Here is a 16,911-nt window from a genome sequence, read left to right on the forward strand (position 1 = left end):
AAAATGTCACAGTTTCTAATTATCTTTTTTTGTGTGAAACATAAATGTATCTTATTTGGATTTTTAGTATTTTAACATTTACTTTGATCCTGAAGACACTTTTACAATGTTGTTTAATAAGAGATGTCCTGGGCTCCCTATAGGTGCAATCCTGCCATTGTACAAACACCAACGTCTGTCCTGATCCCAAAAGCTTTCCCAACCTGTCTTCTTGCCTTTCCCCTCAATGTGGCTAAAGCATTGCCAGACTGAACTGTCAGCTAGCATCATGTGCTAAGATGTTAGCAGCAAACACAATGCTTTCCACACTAAAGGACAGGTAGAAGCTAACAAACCAACAACCAAAAGGATGGTCCAATAACGTAACGAACTGTACATAAATGTTACAACTGCACAGCAGCCAAAAGAAAGAAAGAATAAAAAAAAAAGTTTTTTTTTAGGATGGATTGTGTCACGCTAAAGAGAGGACAGCCTTCAAAAGGTTGATATTGGGATTGTTTTCTTCTGGATGTCAAAAGGGATTTTCACGACGCAATCATATCCTACACAATATGTATTCTAAGTCCTGGTTACATAGGAAATGCATCCTGAGGGTTCACTAAGAAGAAGCTCCTATGGCTAAAACTTTAAATAAACTAAACCAAAAATGTTATTGATGTTTTATATATAGAGAGTAGTCTCATTAGTTTTTGTTACTGTAATGTTTGAGGTCTCAACTGTACCGTCACACGGTAATAACATGGTTTTGAAACATTTGTTTTAATTTTTTTTTGTCACAGACCTGTTGTCATAGTTGAAATGACGTTTATTGTAGATGGTATTTGAACAACTTCTGGAAATAGTTCATCAGTATGTTTGTTGCTCATTGTTGTGATACATTAAAAACTGTATCTGCAAACCAGTTTTGTCCATCATCAAAAGTATTTTATTAGTTTGGCATCACTAATGTTTTGAATCTGCTTCACCTTACGGAAACATGATCAGAAGGCCATGTTATCATAAATGGCCTACGTCATACACCTATTTCATGTAAAGTATATTGATTCGGGAATGCAGTTACTTTTTTAGTTTTACAGAATTATTGAATAATGTATGTTGATTTCTACTTATTAGCACAACATTCATTTCACTGTGCGTATTCTTACAGCATTCTCAACATCTTCCCTAGGTAGCAGCTTTGCTTACATGTTGGTCATTGAGGCACTGCTACATTTTGCCATTGCTGCACTACAACTGTTGACTAATCTCTCTACAATCGGTTTTAGTCACGTTTTTATCTCCCTGATCCTGCATAAACTTGCATTACTTTCAGAAGGAGACCATTGCTATCTGACATTTCATTCTGTTGTAATCTGGATTTAACCAGATTGCTAAATTATCGTCTGAAGGCTAATCTGGAGGGAATTCCAGCTGGTATTGTCATTAGCTCCAGATGTTGATGTCCCGGTAGTAGTAGTTGAGACTAATGAGAGAGAGATAGAGAGAGAGAGACATCTGACTTAGAATAGGCTGCAGAAAATGGATTTCCCCCGGGATAATGCAATGTTTGGGAGAGACATGGATTAGACAGGGGTGATGCATCCATCTCCCCACGTGCCTAGTTTAATTAGACTGAAAGATTGAAAACAGCCCAGGCTTCACCCTCACTAAATGCTACACACACACCACACACACACACACACACACACCACACACACACACACAACACACACACACACACACACACACACACACACACACACACACACACACACACACACACACACACACACACACACACACACACACTAAATACAGGAATCAGTATTGTAACCATGGGAATTTAATGACGGAGGGCTGAAAATCCATTCACATCCATTGCCAGATCATCAGCACCAGTATTGGGCTTTCTGAAGGACGAGGGAGAACAGAAACAATGACTCATTTCAAATCAAATCAAACTTTATTTCTCACATGCGTCATATACAACAGATGTTCACCTTACAGTGAAACGCTTACTTACTTACTTACTTACTTACCGGTTAGTTGAGGTAGTATGTACAGTCGTGGCCAAAAGTTTTGAGAATGACACAAATATAAATTTTCACAAAGTTTGCTGCTTCAGTGTCTTTAGATATTTTTGTCAGATGTTACTATGGAATACTGAAGTATAATTACAAGCATTTCATAAGTGTTTAAGGCTTTTATTGACAATTATATGAAGTTGATGCAAAGAGTCAATATTTGCAGTGTTGACCCTTCTTTTTCAGGACCTCTGCAATCTGCCCTGGCATGCTGTCAATTAACTTCTAGACACATCCTGACTGATGGCAGCCCATTCTTGCATAATCAATGCTTGGAGTTTGTCAGAATTTGTGGGTTTTTGTTTGTCCACCCGCCTCTTGAGGATTGACCACAAGTTCTCAATGGGATTAAGGTCTGGGGAGTTTCCTGGCCATGTACCCAAAATATTGATGTTTTGATCCCCGAGCCACTTAGTTATCACTTTTGCCTTATGGCAAGGTGCTCTATCATGCTGGAAAAGGCATTGTTCGTCAACCAAACTGTTCCTGGATGGTTGGGAGAAGTTGTTCTCGGAGGATGTGTGAGTGAGCCCACTCCCTTGGCTGAGAAGCAACCCCACACATGAATGGTCTCAGGATGCTTTACTGTTGGCATGACACCGGACTGATGGTAGCGCTCACCTTGTCTTCTCCGGACAAGCTTTTTTCCGGATGCCCCAAACAATCGGAAAGGGGATTAATCAGAGAAAATGACTTTACCCCAGTCCTCAGCAGTCCAATCCCTGTACTTTTTGCACAATATCAGTCTGTCCCTGATGTTTTTCCTGGAGAGAATTGGCTTCTTTGCTGCCCTTCGTGACACCAGGCCATCCTCCAAAAGACTTTGCCTCACTGTGCGTGCAGATGCACTCACACTTGCCTGCTGCCATTCCTGAGCAAGCTCTGTACTGGTGGTGCCCCGATCCTGCAGCTGAATCAACTTTAGGAGACGGTCCTTGCGTTTGCTGGACTTTCTTGGGCGCCCTGAAGCCTTCTTCACAACAATTCAACCGCTCTGGCAGTGGTGTGGGGAGTGGGGGCAATGCAAATAGTCTGGGTAGCCATTTGACTAGATGTTCAGTAGTCTTATGGCTTTGGGGTAAAAGCTGTTTAGAAGCCTCTTTGGACCTAGACTTGGCGGTAGCAGAGAGAACAGTCAATGACTAGGATGGCTGGAGTCTTTAACAATTTGTAGGTCCTTCCTCTGACACCGCCTGGTATAGACGTCCTGGATGGCAAGAAGCTTGGCCCCAGTGATGTACTGGGCCGTTCACACTACCCTCTGTTGTGCCTTGCGGTCGGAGGCCGAGCAGTAGCCATACCAGGCAGTGATGCAACCAGTCAGGATGCTCTTGATAGTGCAGCTGTAGATCCTTTTGAGGACCCATGCCCAGTCTCCTTAGAGGGAATAGGTTTTGTCGTGTCTTGGTGTGCTTGGACTTTGCTAATTTGTTAGTGATGTGGACAACAAGGAACTTGAAGCTCTCAACCTGCTTAAATGCAGCCCCGTCGATGAGAATGGGGGCATGCTCGGTCCACTTCTTCCTGTAGTCTACAATCAACTTCTTTGTCTTGCTCACGTTGAGGGAGAGGTTGTTGTCCTGGCACCACACGGTCAGGTCTCTGACCTCTTTCCTATAGGCCGTCTTGTTTTTGTCGGTGATCAGGCCTACCACTGTTGTGTCATCGGCAAATTTAATGATGGTGTTGGAGTCGTGCCTGGCCGTGCAGTAATGAGTGAACAGGGAGTACGGGAGGGGGCTGAGCACGCACCCCTGAGGGGCCCCTGTGTTGAGGATCAGCGTGTCGGATGTGTTGTTACCTACACTTACCTCCTGGGGGTAGCCTGTCAGGAAGTCCAGGATCCAGTTGCAGAGGGAGGTGATTAGTCCCAGGGTCCTTAGCTTATTGATGAGCTTTGAGGGCACTATGCTTTTGAACGCTGAGCTGTAGTCAATGAATAGCGTTCTCACATAGGTGTTCCTTTTGTCAGGTGGGAAAGGGCAGTGTGGAGTGCAATAGAGATTGCATCATCTGTGGATCTGTTGGGGCGGTATGCAAATTTGAGTGGGTCTAGAGTTTATGGGATGATGGTGTTGATGTGAGCCATGACCAGCCTTTCAAAGCACTTCATGGCTACGGACTTGAGTGCTACAGGTCGGTAGTCATTTAGGCAGGTTACCTTAGTGTTCTTGGGCACAGGCACTATGGTGGTCTGCTTAAAACATGTTGGTATTACAGACTCGGACAGGGAGAGGTTGAAAATGTCAGTGAAGACAGTTGCTAGTTGGTCAGCGCATGCTCGCAGTACATGTCCTGGTAATCTGTCTGGCACCTGCTGCCTTGTGAATTTTGACCTGTCTAAATGTCTTACTCACATCGGCTGCAGAGAGCGTGATCACACAGTCTTCCAGCACAGCTGGTGCTCTCATGCATGTTTCAGTGTTATTTGCCTCAGTGTTATTTGAAGCGAGCTCAGAAGTACTTTAGCTCATCTGGTAGGCTCATTTCACTGGGCAGCTCTCGGCTGTGCTTCCCTTTGTAGTCTGTAATGGTTTGCAAGCCCTGCCACATCCGACGAGCGTCAGAGCCGGTGTAGTATGACTCAATCTTAGTCCTGTATTGAGGCTTTGCCTGTTTGATGGTTCGTCAGAGGGCATAGGGGGATTTCTTATAAGCTTCTGGGTTAGAGTCCTGCTCTTTGAAAGCGGCAGCTCTAGCCTTTAGCTCAGTGCTGATGCTGCCTGTAATCCATGGCTTCTGGTTGGGCTATGTACGTACGGTCACTGTGGGGACGACGTCATCGATGAACTTATTGATGAAGCCAATGACAGATGTGGTGTATTCTCAATGCCATTGGAGGAATCCCGGAACATTTTCCAGTCTGTGCTAGCAAAACAGTCTTGTAGCCTAGCATCTGCTTCACCTGACCACTTTGTTATTGATCTAGTCACTGGTGCTTCCTGCTTTAATATGTACATGTAGGTAGAGGTAAAGTGACTATGCATGGACAATAAACAGAGAGTAGCAGCAGCGTAAAAATGGGGGGTGGGGTGGAGAAAATGCAAATTGTCTGGGTAGCCATTTGATTTGGTGTTCAGGAGTCTTATGGCTTGGGGGTGGAAGCTGTTAAGAAACCTGGCTGGAGTCTGGCAATTTTTTGGGCCTTCCTCTGACACTGCCTGGTATAGAGGTCGTGGATGGAAGGAAGCTGTACTGGGTCGTACACACTACCCTCTGTAGGGTTGTACGCACTACCCTCTCATGAATGCTTCAGCGTTGCTTGCCTCGAAGAGACCATAGAAGTAATCTAGCTCGTTTGGTAGGCTCGTGTCACTGTGCAGCTCATGGCTGTGCTTCCCATTGTAGTCTGTAATACTTAGCAGGCCCTGCCACATCCAACAATACACATGCTCAAATCAATTATAATACATTGCAACCCTATCAGGGTTAAAGGGTTATGCAGTTTGGGTTTAAAAGGGACGATCACAGACTGTAAGTTTGGCTAAGTGTTATTTCATTGTCTGTCTGATAGAGAAGCTCCACGGCCAACCAACAGAACACACACACAGAATGTCCTTCCAGGACAGAGTGCCAAAAGCGCTAGGTAGAATGACTTCCGTCCTGCCTCTGAGACAACAGAAAACAACTGTGAAAACACAGGAGGGACACACACACAAACACACACACTTCTCACACTTCTCTGCAAAGGTCAAATGCAATTGAATCCTGTGTGGGGACCCCTACCTCAAAGGCCAGCTATACACAGTAGAACAGAATAACAAAAACAGGCCATTCAGCAGTGAACTCACAACCTACAAGGGGAACACATTTAGCAGTGAACTCACAACCTGAAGGGGAACACATTTAGCAGTGAACTCACAACCTGAAGGGGAACACATTTAGCAGTGAACTTACACCTTGCAAGGGGAAAGCATACTTCATACAGCGAGATGTGAGCCCACAAGCAAGAAAAGCTTGTTTTTGAGCCATTTAAATGTAGAGAGCATAAAAATAGAATGAATTGAAAGGGCGTCTCCATTCAAGTCAATTATGTCATAATGGGTGGACTGGCAGCCATTTTGAGTGCACCCCATTGGCATGGAGTAAAAGCAGGGATTGTACCCTTCCATCTGTGGTGGGATTTGTTGAGTCAACTCAACTGACATGCTAAAAAATACATCCCATTGCATGAGCCACATCAGTTAGCATCATTTGAATTAACATTCTTCATTACCTTGGCAACCCAGCATAATTTGAATAAAATTCTACCCTACTATCCAGCATCAGTTGATGGAACATTCCAAAATACCATGGAAACAATACGAGGCAGCCGTAGATGTGGTAAAGCGGTCAACAGAACGCATACCGTGGGGAACAGAAGGACGCTGGATTGGCGCACAATCAACAGACCTGATATAACAAAGTGGATATTATTAATGTATTGTAACAGGGCCACAATGTGATTACTAAAGTCAAATGCAGATATATTTGGCTGTTTTCACTGCAATGTATGTAGCTTTAGATGAAGTGACTGCTATATGCGAACTCTCGATCTATAAACTGGTAGCATAGCAGGTGTACAGAAATGGTTGATGGTAGTCCAAGTTGTTTTTAACTGTAATGCAGTTGATTGGTGACGATGACATGAACATTTTGTGTTGACATCCATACAAGCATAACACTTTTTTACCTCAACATAGTGTGAAATTCACATGTAAACAGTAGCCTAAATGTAGGATCATTTTGCTGGGGTTCAATGAGGAGATTCGGGATCTTCCTCTTTACCGCATCTATTGCGAGTGTACCCATGAGTTTACCAGTCAAATTGCCAGGGTTAGAGGTTCCAAGGCCACACTCTCTATGGTCGAGAGTGTGGCGGTGAGTGGTGCACACACACTGATGAAGGGAAGAAAGCGCTCGAGGTGACACTGATTGGGTCTGAGTGAAAAGATCCTCCTCTCTCCTTTGCCTTTGGCCTCGTGAAATTTAATCAAGACCTTTTAACGACTTGTGAACGCATCCCTCTCCGTGACCCTGAGACTAGCAGCAAGCAGGAACACACACACACACACACACACACACACACACACACACACACACACACACACACACACACACACACACACACACACACACACACACACACACACACACACACACACACACACACACACACACACACACACACAAACACACACACACACACACACACACACACACAAACACACACACACACACACACACACACACACGTGGTACAGTTGGTTAAGGGCTTGTAAGTAAGCATTTCACTGTAGGGTTTACACCTGTTGTATTCGGCGCATGTGACAAATAAAATTTGATTTGATGTTTTCAGTCTCAGGTTTTTGTGGGGCAACATGGGGTGACCCTTCCAGGTCAGAACTAAAAGCATGGGTGAAAGTAAAGTCCGGTATGGCGTCCCGGCAAAATAAATAGTGGGGGTACATCCTACCTGTCCAAAAAATAGTGGGGGTACATGATACCTATTTTGAAGACAAAACAGAAAAAGGCAGAGATACGTGTCTGACCCAGAGACACGCATGGACAGCAGTGGACCAACACATTCTGGCTAAATGATATAATCGCCAAATGTCATTACACTTTTTGGTGTTTTGTGGAAAAAACGTCTCTTTCCATTCACTACTGTTTGCAGGCTGGAAATATGTTGTGAGTGGATGAACGTGCGTGGGTAGCCTAGTGAAGGAGCCCTTTGAAGTGAATGTTCAACAGTCAGATGAAAACATCATGACTGGTTGCATTTATGCCACAATAAAAGGAAAATACATCTTAAAAGTTAAATGACAAATCTTTACAACTAGACCCACAGAGATTGAAAAATGTTGGCGCAGGCTCACACATAGGGTACCCCGTATAGGGAAGACATTTAATTAACTTTCAACCCTGTCTAAAAGCTAAAACACATCAAAGGGTTGTTCATTGTCCTCACCTATGCACCCATTAATAGAATATTCTAGATCAAGAGTCAACTCAGATCCTGAAGAACTAGGAGGTGTGCAAAGCTTTCATTTCAAACTAAATCTCACACACAATAGAAAAATCTACTGATCACGCTCTTTGGTCAGGATCTATTTTAAATGAATAATCTATTACACTACAGAACACCTGAGAATGATGTACTACCCTAAAGAACACATGAGAATAATCTACTACACTACAGAATATCTGAGAATAATCTACTACACTACAGCACACCTGAGAATAATCTACTACACTACAGCACACCTGAGAACAATCTACTACACTACAGAACACCTGAGAACCACAGAGAACTGCTTTCCCACTCATATAAATACTCCATGTGAAAGGACACAAGCAATGCATGTTATGTTGTTTTCCAAATGTAAGTGCATTTTTCACAGACACACTAAATGCAGACGGATATAAAAACCTTGTTAAATTACTGGTCGACTCAACATTACACAGAATGAAGGGTAAAGTGCACATGTGCAACGAGACATCAACATCCCCCCCCCCACCCTCCTTCTCTCTTTATTTAATCTCTTTTGCTTGATGAGATAAATCTTACTTGTGTATTCTAGCACATTTCTTACTCAACACATGTCTGAGGAATGAATACATATGAACAGATGGAAATAAAATATGGAGATAATATTGCAGAATTATTGCACTGTGAGAGAAAGACACAAATGCTTCTGGTATTTCTAATATCCACCAAACAAAGTGTCTCTGTAAATATTGTATCAGAGAAGGAGTGAGGAGAGGAAGGGGGAGAAACTGAGAAAATAGAATAGGTAAGAGAGAGGGGGGCTAGGATGGTAGGAGAGAAAGAGAGGGAGAGAGAGAGAGAGAGGGAGAGAAAGAGGGAGAGAGAGATAGGGAGAGAAAGAGAGGGAGAGCGAGAGAGAGAGGGAGAGAGAGAGAGAGGGAGAGAGAGATAGGGAGAGAAAGAGAGGGAGAGAGAGAGACCAGAGAGAAATCAAACATAAGCGTCTGTACGTGGATCAACAAAGCAGCAACACAACACAACAGAGGTGCGTTCACAAAGCAGCAACACATCACAACAGAGGTGCGTTCACAAAGCAGCAACACAACACAACAGAGGTGCGTTCACAAAGTAGCAACACAACACAACAGAGGTGCGTTCAAAAAGCAGCAACACAACACAACAGAGGTGCGTTCACAAAGCAGCAACACAACAGAGGTGCGTTCACAAAGCAGCAACACATCACAACAGAGGTGCGTTCACAAAGCAGCAACACAACACAACAGAGGTGCGTTCACAAAGCAGCAACACATCACAACAGAGGTGCGTTCACAAAGCAGCAACACAACACAACAGAGGTGCGTTCACAAAGCAGCAACACAACACAACAGAGGTGCCTTCACAAAGCAGCAACACAACACAACAGAGGTGCGTTCACAAAGCAGCAACACAACACAACAGAGGTGCGTTCACAAAGCAGCAACACAACACAACAGAGGTGCGTTCACAAAGCAGCAACACAACACAGGTGCGTTCACAAAGCAGCAACACAACACAACAGAGGTGCGTTCACAAAGCAGCAACACAACACAACAGAGGTGCGTTCACAAAGCAGCCTGTTTTCGCAGCCCGTTGAGAGTTTCTAGGCAGATAGTTTGTGTTGTTTCCCAATCTGTTCTGAGAGGTAACGCAGCCCACATGGGGTCCGGCTACGTGAAGGAGAGGAAGGACAGGCTTTTTTAAGACAGATGAAACGAGATGTTGTGTTAGGTGCTATCTCCATCGGACAAAAGGTTGATTTCCAGTTGTTTCTTTAAACACAAAAGACTGTGTAGTTTGCTGCTGCAGTTCAAGGCTGGTTGCAGTCAGGGCTGTGAATCAAAAGAAGGGGAAGGTGTGCAGTACTGGAAGGATTGGCTCTGTAATGCCTGCCAATAACAATTATGGTTCAATATATATTAATGTAAAACAATCTTATTGGAAAAAGTTTATAATATTTACCATTTCCTGTCCAATAATGTCTTTAAACACACTAGTAATGAAAGTAACATGACCTAGTACACCCACTACCTACAGGTGTAGGATCTTAATTTAATGTACGATCTTAATCTTTTTTTGCTGAGTATTTTCTTGCTATGCAGGACATGCAGGTGATCTTTGTGATTTACATACATTCACAGTAAATCTACCAACACACTGTTACATTAAAAGTGCAACTCTTTTCATGTAGCTTACTTTTGGCCAGCTAAGAGCCCAACCACCAATCAAGAAATGTTATGGACTAAGCGTTAAAATCCTTTTGCAGCAGGAATCTTTTGCTCCGACAATACTGATCAATTACGATCCTACTTCTGTAAATTGCATATCTCAATGGGATAGAAAAATATGATAGAATATTTACTTCACAAGAGAATGCCATTTTTTAATGAAGACCAATGCTTCGTTTAGGTCTTTTATAGTCATTATATACTTTTTTTTATTTCGAGGTCATAACTAACATGACTATATGTGATCTTCAAACTAGACACAGTGCACAAATACATTTCATTTGAAGTCCTTTTGAAAGTTATTCAGGAGCTTTACCATTACTGCTTCATTACTGTCTAAGAAGGCAGACAGTCGGGAGAAGGCAGACAGTTGGGAGAAGGCAGAGTTGGGAGAAGGCAGACAGTCGGGAGAAGGCAGACAGTCGGGAGAAGGCAGAGTTGGGAGAAGGCAGACAGTCGGGAGAAGGCAGACAGTCGGGAGAAGGCAGACAGTCGGGAGAAGGCAGACAGTCGGGAGAAGGCAGACAGTCGGGAGAAGGCAGAGTTGGGAGAAGGCAGACAGTTGGGAGAAGGCAGACAGTCGGGAGAAGGCAGACAGTCGGGAGAAGGCAGACAGTCGGGAGAAGGCAGACAGTCGGGAGAAGGCAGAGTTGGGAGAAGGCAGACAGTCGGGAGAAGGCAGAGAGTCGGGAGAAGGCAGAGTCGGGAGAAGGCAGACAGTCGGGAGAAGGCAGAGTCGGGAGAAGGCAGACAGTCGGGAGAAGGCAGACAGTCGGGAGAAGGCAGACAGTCGGGAGAAGGCAGACAGTCGGGAGAAGGCAGACAGTCGGGAGGGTTTTCTTGTCATTACTGCACTATATTACCCTACTTGGCTGAAGAAATGTCCCGTTACTTCCGATATGGCCATTTGTCCACTGCATAACCCTTGTGTGTGTTTGTGTTACGTTCTGTGAGTGTGTCCACCATAAGCCACACCTATTTCAATTGAATGGCGACGAAGAAGCAGCAGTGATGTTAAGAGCCAACAACGGGCATTGTTTGTTTAATCACGTTAGAAAATTAATCACAGTAATTATGTTGTATATTTTACGCTTTGACGCGACAAAACTGGGCCGCAAGAGCATGCTTTGTTCCCCACGACTAATTCTATACTTCAAGCATTAGTGGTCAAAAGCAAGATTTCTCCTGTTTCTGTCTCAGAGAGCAATATGTAGAGAGTAAGAGCAGAGTGTTTTCCGCCGTCTCTTATTAAAACGTTCCTGACAGGAGTTATATGGCAAGTTCTAGTGAGAACGAGGGGGGTTGAGGGAGAGACAGCGGGTGAACGGATGAACAGTTTTTACTTATTACAGTATATTGAACTGATGAGACAGCAAATTACAGCATGTCCCTTTTAAAACACCACAGCATTCATTAATTTCTTCTCCTCTGCTTATTCCCCTCCCCCCAATCCCCTTCTACCCCCCAAGACCCCTGCCTCTCTTCCCCTCCCCCCACTCCCCTTCCACCCCCCAAGACCCCTGCCTCTCTCTCCCTCCCCCCACTCCTCCCTCTACCAGTATAGGTGGTGTACGTCGGTACGAAACTGAACATCTCCTATGAAATTGGTTTTCTGTGGAAAACTGATGGATCACTCTGTGCTCGTGACACAAAAACACACGCACGCACGCACAAACACACACACACACACACACACACACACACACACACACACACACACACACACACACACACACACACACACACACACACACACACACACACACACACACACACACACACACACACACACACACACACACACACACACACACACTATTATAACAAACATTATCACACACACATTGTCATCACAAACATTAACACACCCACACACATACACAGAGGAGAGGGGGAGGGGAGAGGAGAGGAGAGGAGGAGGGGAAACGAGAGGAGAGAAGAGGAATAGGGGAGAGGATAGGAGAGGAGAGGAGGAGGGGAAACGAGAGGAGAGATAAATGTATTTCACCCCATGAATGAATGAATATGATTATCAGGACTGAGACCCTTTCAAGGACAAAGTGTGTGTGTGTGTGTGTGTGCCCGTGCGTGCGTGCGTGCGTGCGTGCGTGCATGCGTGCGTGTGTGCGTGTGTGTGTGTGTGTGTGTGTGTGTGTGTGTGTGTGTGTGTGTGTGTGTGTGTGTGTGCGTGTGAATGTATTCATGTGTGCATAGTGCAGGTGACATCAACAGGAAGTGGCACTCTGTAATTATATCACTCTGTCTTCCTGTGGTGAGGACTGCATCTAGCTAATGCCTCCAGAATCACCAACGAGACAAGGAGAAAATAGCCATTCAAATGGAGAATCACCAGTGCAGCGCACCACTCCCCTGCTTGGAGGTCGCCATCTTACGACAAGGGTGTGTGTGCGAGAGAGAGAGTGTGTTTGATGGAATGTGGTGGTGCGGTTTAAAGCGAGGAGATGGTGGGGTGTGTGTGTGTGTGTGTGTGTGTGTGTGTGTGTGTGTGTGTGTGTGTGTGTGTGTGTGTGTGTGTGTGTGTGTGTGTGTGTGTGTGTGTGTGTGTGTGTGTGTGTGTGTGTGTGTGGTGATAAATCAGTTGGTAGGTAAAGGGTTTTTAATGCAGCGCTCGCTAGTCTCAGCCTCCATTCTCTGTCAGAACTCAGTAAAAGATGAGAGGCCCCCAGGGAATAACACTGGCCTGGAGCAGAGCAGGGGGGCCCTGCTGCAAGACACACACACCCACACACACACATGCAAAAACACACACACACCAGGGACTGCACAGCCACTGACATCACCTGTGAAAAATAACTGAATGAAACTTATCCAATAAGGGTCCATACAGTATGTTGATGACCCCCCCCCCCCAAAACAAATGTGTTTCTCAAATGAGTCTAAAATGTGTTTCTTAATGATTTATGACTGGCGATATTGTATTCATATTATGTGGAAGGATTTAGGAAAACAAATAGATGTATGAGTATAATATATTTCTGTGCATGTACTGTAAAACCACCGTCTGGAATCTGTGTTTTAGCCCAACGGCAGTTGCATTACTTGGTTTGAAACAGAACAAGCTACCTCCTTGTGAAATGTAGCCAAGCACTCTCAAATACATACACTGAGCTATGGATACAAGGACTGCCAATCCAACACTGAGCTATGGATACAAGGACTGCCAATCCAACACTGAGCTATGGATACAAGGACTGCCAGTCCAAGTTATTAACATAAAAAAAAAAAATCTAATAACCAAAAAATATTTGGAGTAACACATCCTAGGGTTAGGGTTCTGGTAAACAGTACTGAGCTCATTAAGGCATTTCTGAGGGATAAACTTCAAGAATCAATGGACATAAGTTCTTAGTTAAAAAGGTTCTATGTAGAACCAAAAAGGGGTTCTTCAGCTGTCCCCATTTGACAACCCTTTGAAGAACCCTGTTCGGATCCAGGTAGAACGCTTTTGGGTTCCATGTAGAACCAGCGGGTTCTACATAGAACCCCAAATGGTGCTACCTGGAACCAAAAAGGTTTCTATCTGGAACCGAAAAGGGGTTCTCCTATGGGGATAGCCCCAAAAAAACTTTTGGAACCCTTTTTTCTAAGGTTGCTGGCTCTGAATCATGAATCTAAATGACCATCCAACAGCAGAATCAGGTCCAGTGGTATGGATGATGTGCGATTCATGTCTCCAGGAACTCCGGTGATAGTTTCAGTCTAGGGGCCGGATATGAAAACAGTGTGGATTTTGCCAACATCTGACAATACTTAGATGTCAATACATCTCCTGTCTGATAGAAAAATGTGTTCTGAATTGCAGATACACTCTGGTCCTGGCATATCTTTTGAAGGGCCAGAAATGAGCTAAACACATGGACAGATAGAGAGAGACAGTGGAAGGAGAGAGAGAGAGAGAGAGAGAGAGAGAGAGAGAGAGAGAGAGAGAGAGAGAGAGAGAGAGAGAGGAGAGAGAGAGGGAGAGAGAGAGAGAGAGAGAGAGAGAGAGAGAGAGAGAGAGAGAGAGAGAGAGAGAGAGAGAGAGAGAGAGAGAGAGAGAGAGAGAGAGAGAGAGAGAGAGAGAGAGAGAGAGGGAGGGAGAGAGAGAGAGAGAGAGAGAGAGACAGTGGAAGGAGAGAGAGAGAGAGAAAGAGAGAGAGAGGAGGGTTAAGATAGAGGAGGGAGAAGATAGAGGAGGGAGAAGATAGAGGAGAGAGAAGAGCGAGAGGGAGTGAAAAGAGAGACGGAGAAGATAGAGGAGGGAGAAAAGAGCGAGCGCGAGAGGGAGAGAAAAACACGTCTCAACGTCAACAGTGAAGAGGCGACTACGGTATGCTGGCCTTCTAGGCACAGTTCCTCTGTCCTGTGTCTGTGTTACTTTTGCCCATCTTAATCTTTTCTTTTTATTGGCAAACCTGAGATATGGCTTTTTCTTTGCAACTCTGCCTAGAAGGCCAGCATCCCAGAGTCTCGTCTTAACTGTTGACGATGAGACTGGTGTTAAGGGTATTATCTAATGAAGCTGCCAGTTGAGGACTTGTGAGGCATCTGTTTCTCAAACTAGACACTCTAATGTACTTGTCCTCTTGCTCAGTTGTGCACCGGGGCCTCCCACTCCTCTTTCTATTTTGGTTAGAGACAGTTTGCGCTGTCCTGTGAAGGGAGTAGTACACAGCGTTGTACAAGATCTTCAGTTTTCTCGCATTGAGTAGCCTTCATTTCTTAGAACAAAAATAGACTGACGAGTTTCAGAAGAAAGTTCTTTGTTTCTGGCCATTTTGAGCCTGTAATCAAACCCACAAATGCTGATGCTCCAGATACTAAACTAGTCTAAAGAAGGCCAGTTTTTTTGCTTCTTTAATCAGAACAACAGTTTTCAGATGTGGTAACATAATTGTGAAATGGTTTTCTAATGATCAATTAGCCTTTTAATTAAAATGTAAAACTTGGATTAGCTAACACAACGTGCCATTGGAACACAGGAGTGATGGTTGCTGATAAAGGGCCTCTGTACGCCTATGTAGATATTCCTTGAAAAATCTGCCGTTTCCAGCTACAATAGTCATTTACAACATTAACAATGTCTACACTGTATTTCTGATCAATTTGATGTTATTTTAATTCACAAAAAAAATAGCTTTTCTGTCAAAAACAAGGACATTACTAAGTGACCCCAAACTTTTGAACGGTAGTGTATGTGTATCTGTACTGTACGTGTGTGTGTGTGTGTGTGTGTGTGTGTGTGTGTGTGTGTGTGTGTGTGTGTGTGTGTGTGTGTGTGTGTGTGTGTGTGTGTGTGTGTGTGTGTGTGTGTGTGTGTTTGTAAACACACACACACACGTCGCACACACATACCTTGTGTCTGGCAGGTTAATACCACCAGACGTGTGTGGTTCAGTGATCTTCAAGACAGAGGAGTTCAGACTCGCGTGCAGCGGAACCTTCGCTGCGTTCGTCTCCATGGAAACTGGAAAATCATTTTCCTGTGGAGGCGAAGATTCCGAGATGCTGAAATGGACAAAGTATATTGTCATCATTTTTCAGGCCTCTGCATAACAGGGTTAGGCTTTTCCAGCTCACTCTGTCTCTAGCGTACCGCAACCGCTGTGTGTGTGTGTGTGTGTGTGTGTGTGTGTGTGTGTGTGTGTGTGTGTGTGTGTGTGTGTGTGTGTGTGTGTGTGTGTGTGTGTGTGTGTGTGTGTGTGTGTGTGTGTGTGTGTGTAGGCTATATACGTCATTTAAACATTTCCCTTGTGACCAGGATAATATATACTGTATGCTTATCATAAGCCCAACCGAAATATATACGGTATACGGTATATCTCATTCGTCTCTGTTCTGTACTGACTATCAGAAGAAATGCTCTTTTGCAATCAGTTTTTGTCTGTAGTTGGAAAACAGGTATTGGCCAAAACAGTAGTCTATCTTTCACCGTTACCCACCACGAGCCGCATTATAATGGAGCTAAACAGACATCAGTTTAATAAAACCCCTACATGCCACATTCCTCCACGCGCACTGTTTCAATCACATATGCAGGAGTTATCAAAACTTTCAAAGCACTCCGAGTCAGCCCTACGCCACAGGAAATTCATTCCAACATCTGGAGGAATGGGGCCAGCTGATTGGTCATTTACTCTGTATTAGACATCAGTAGGAGGAGGAATGGGGCCAGCTGATTGGTCATTTACTCTGTATTAGACATCAGTAGAAGGAGGAGGAATGGGGCCAGCTGATTGGTCATTTACTCTGTATTGACATCAGTAGGAGGAGGAATGGGGCCTGCTGATTGGTCATTTACTCTGTATTGACATCAGTAGGAGGAGGAATGGGGCCAGCTGATTGGTCATTTACTCTGTATTAGACATCAGTAGGAGGAGGAGGAATGGGGCCTGCTGATTGGTCATTTACTCTGTATTAGACATCAGTAGGAGGAGGAATGGGGCCTGCTGATTGGTCATTTACTCTGTATTAGACATCAGTAGGAGGAGGAATGGGGCCAGCTGATTGGTCATTTACTCTGTATTAGACATCAGTAGGAGGAGGAATGGGGCCTGCTGATTGGTCATTTACTCTGTATTAGACATCGGTAGGAGGGGGAGGAATGGGGCCA

General features: G+C 44.4%; 1 protein-coding gene across 2 annotated transcripts in view; it reads left to right on the top strand.

The window, feature by feature from the left end:
* Positions 1 to 901, top strand: part of LOC139531548 (zinc finger homeobox protein 4-like) — a 165,503-nt gene extending 164,602 nt beyond the window's left edge. For both annotated transcript variants that reach the window (XM_071328080.1, XM_071328081.1), the window contains exon 12: positions 1 to 901. This exon is cut by the window's left edge and continues 3,551 nt beyond it. The gene's annotated coding sequence lies outside the window, so the exon portion shown is untranslated.
* Positions 902 to 16,911: the final 16,010 nt, after the last annotated feature.

Source organism: Salvelinus alpinus, chromosome 10, assembly GCF_045679555.1.
Source record: "Salvelinus alpinus chromosome 10, SLU_Salpinus.1, whole genome shotgun sequence".
Lineage (NCBI taxonomy): Eukaryota > Metazoa > Chordata > Actinopteri > Salmoniformes > Salmonidae > Salvelinus > Salvelinus alpinus.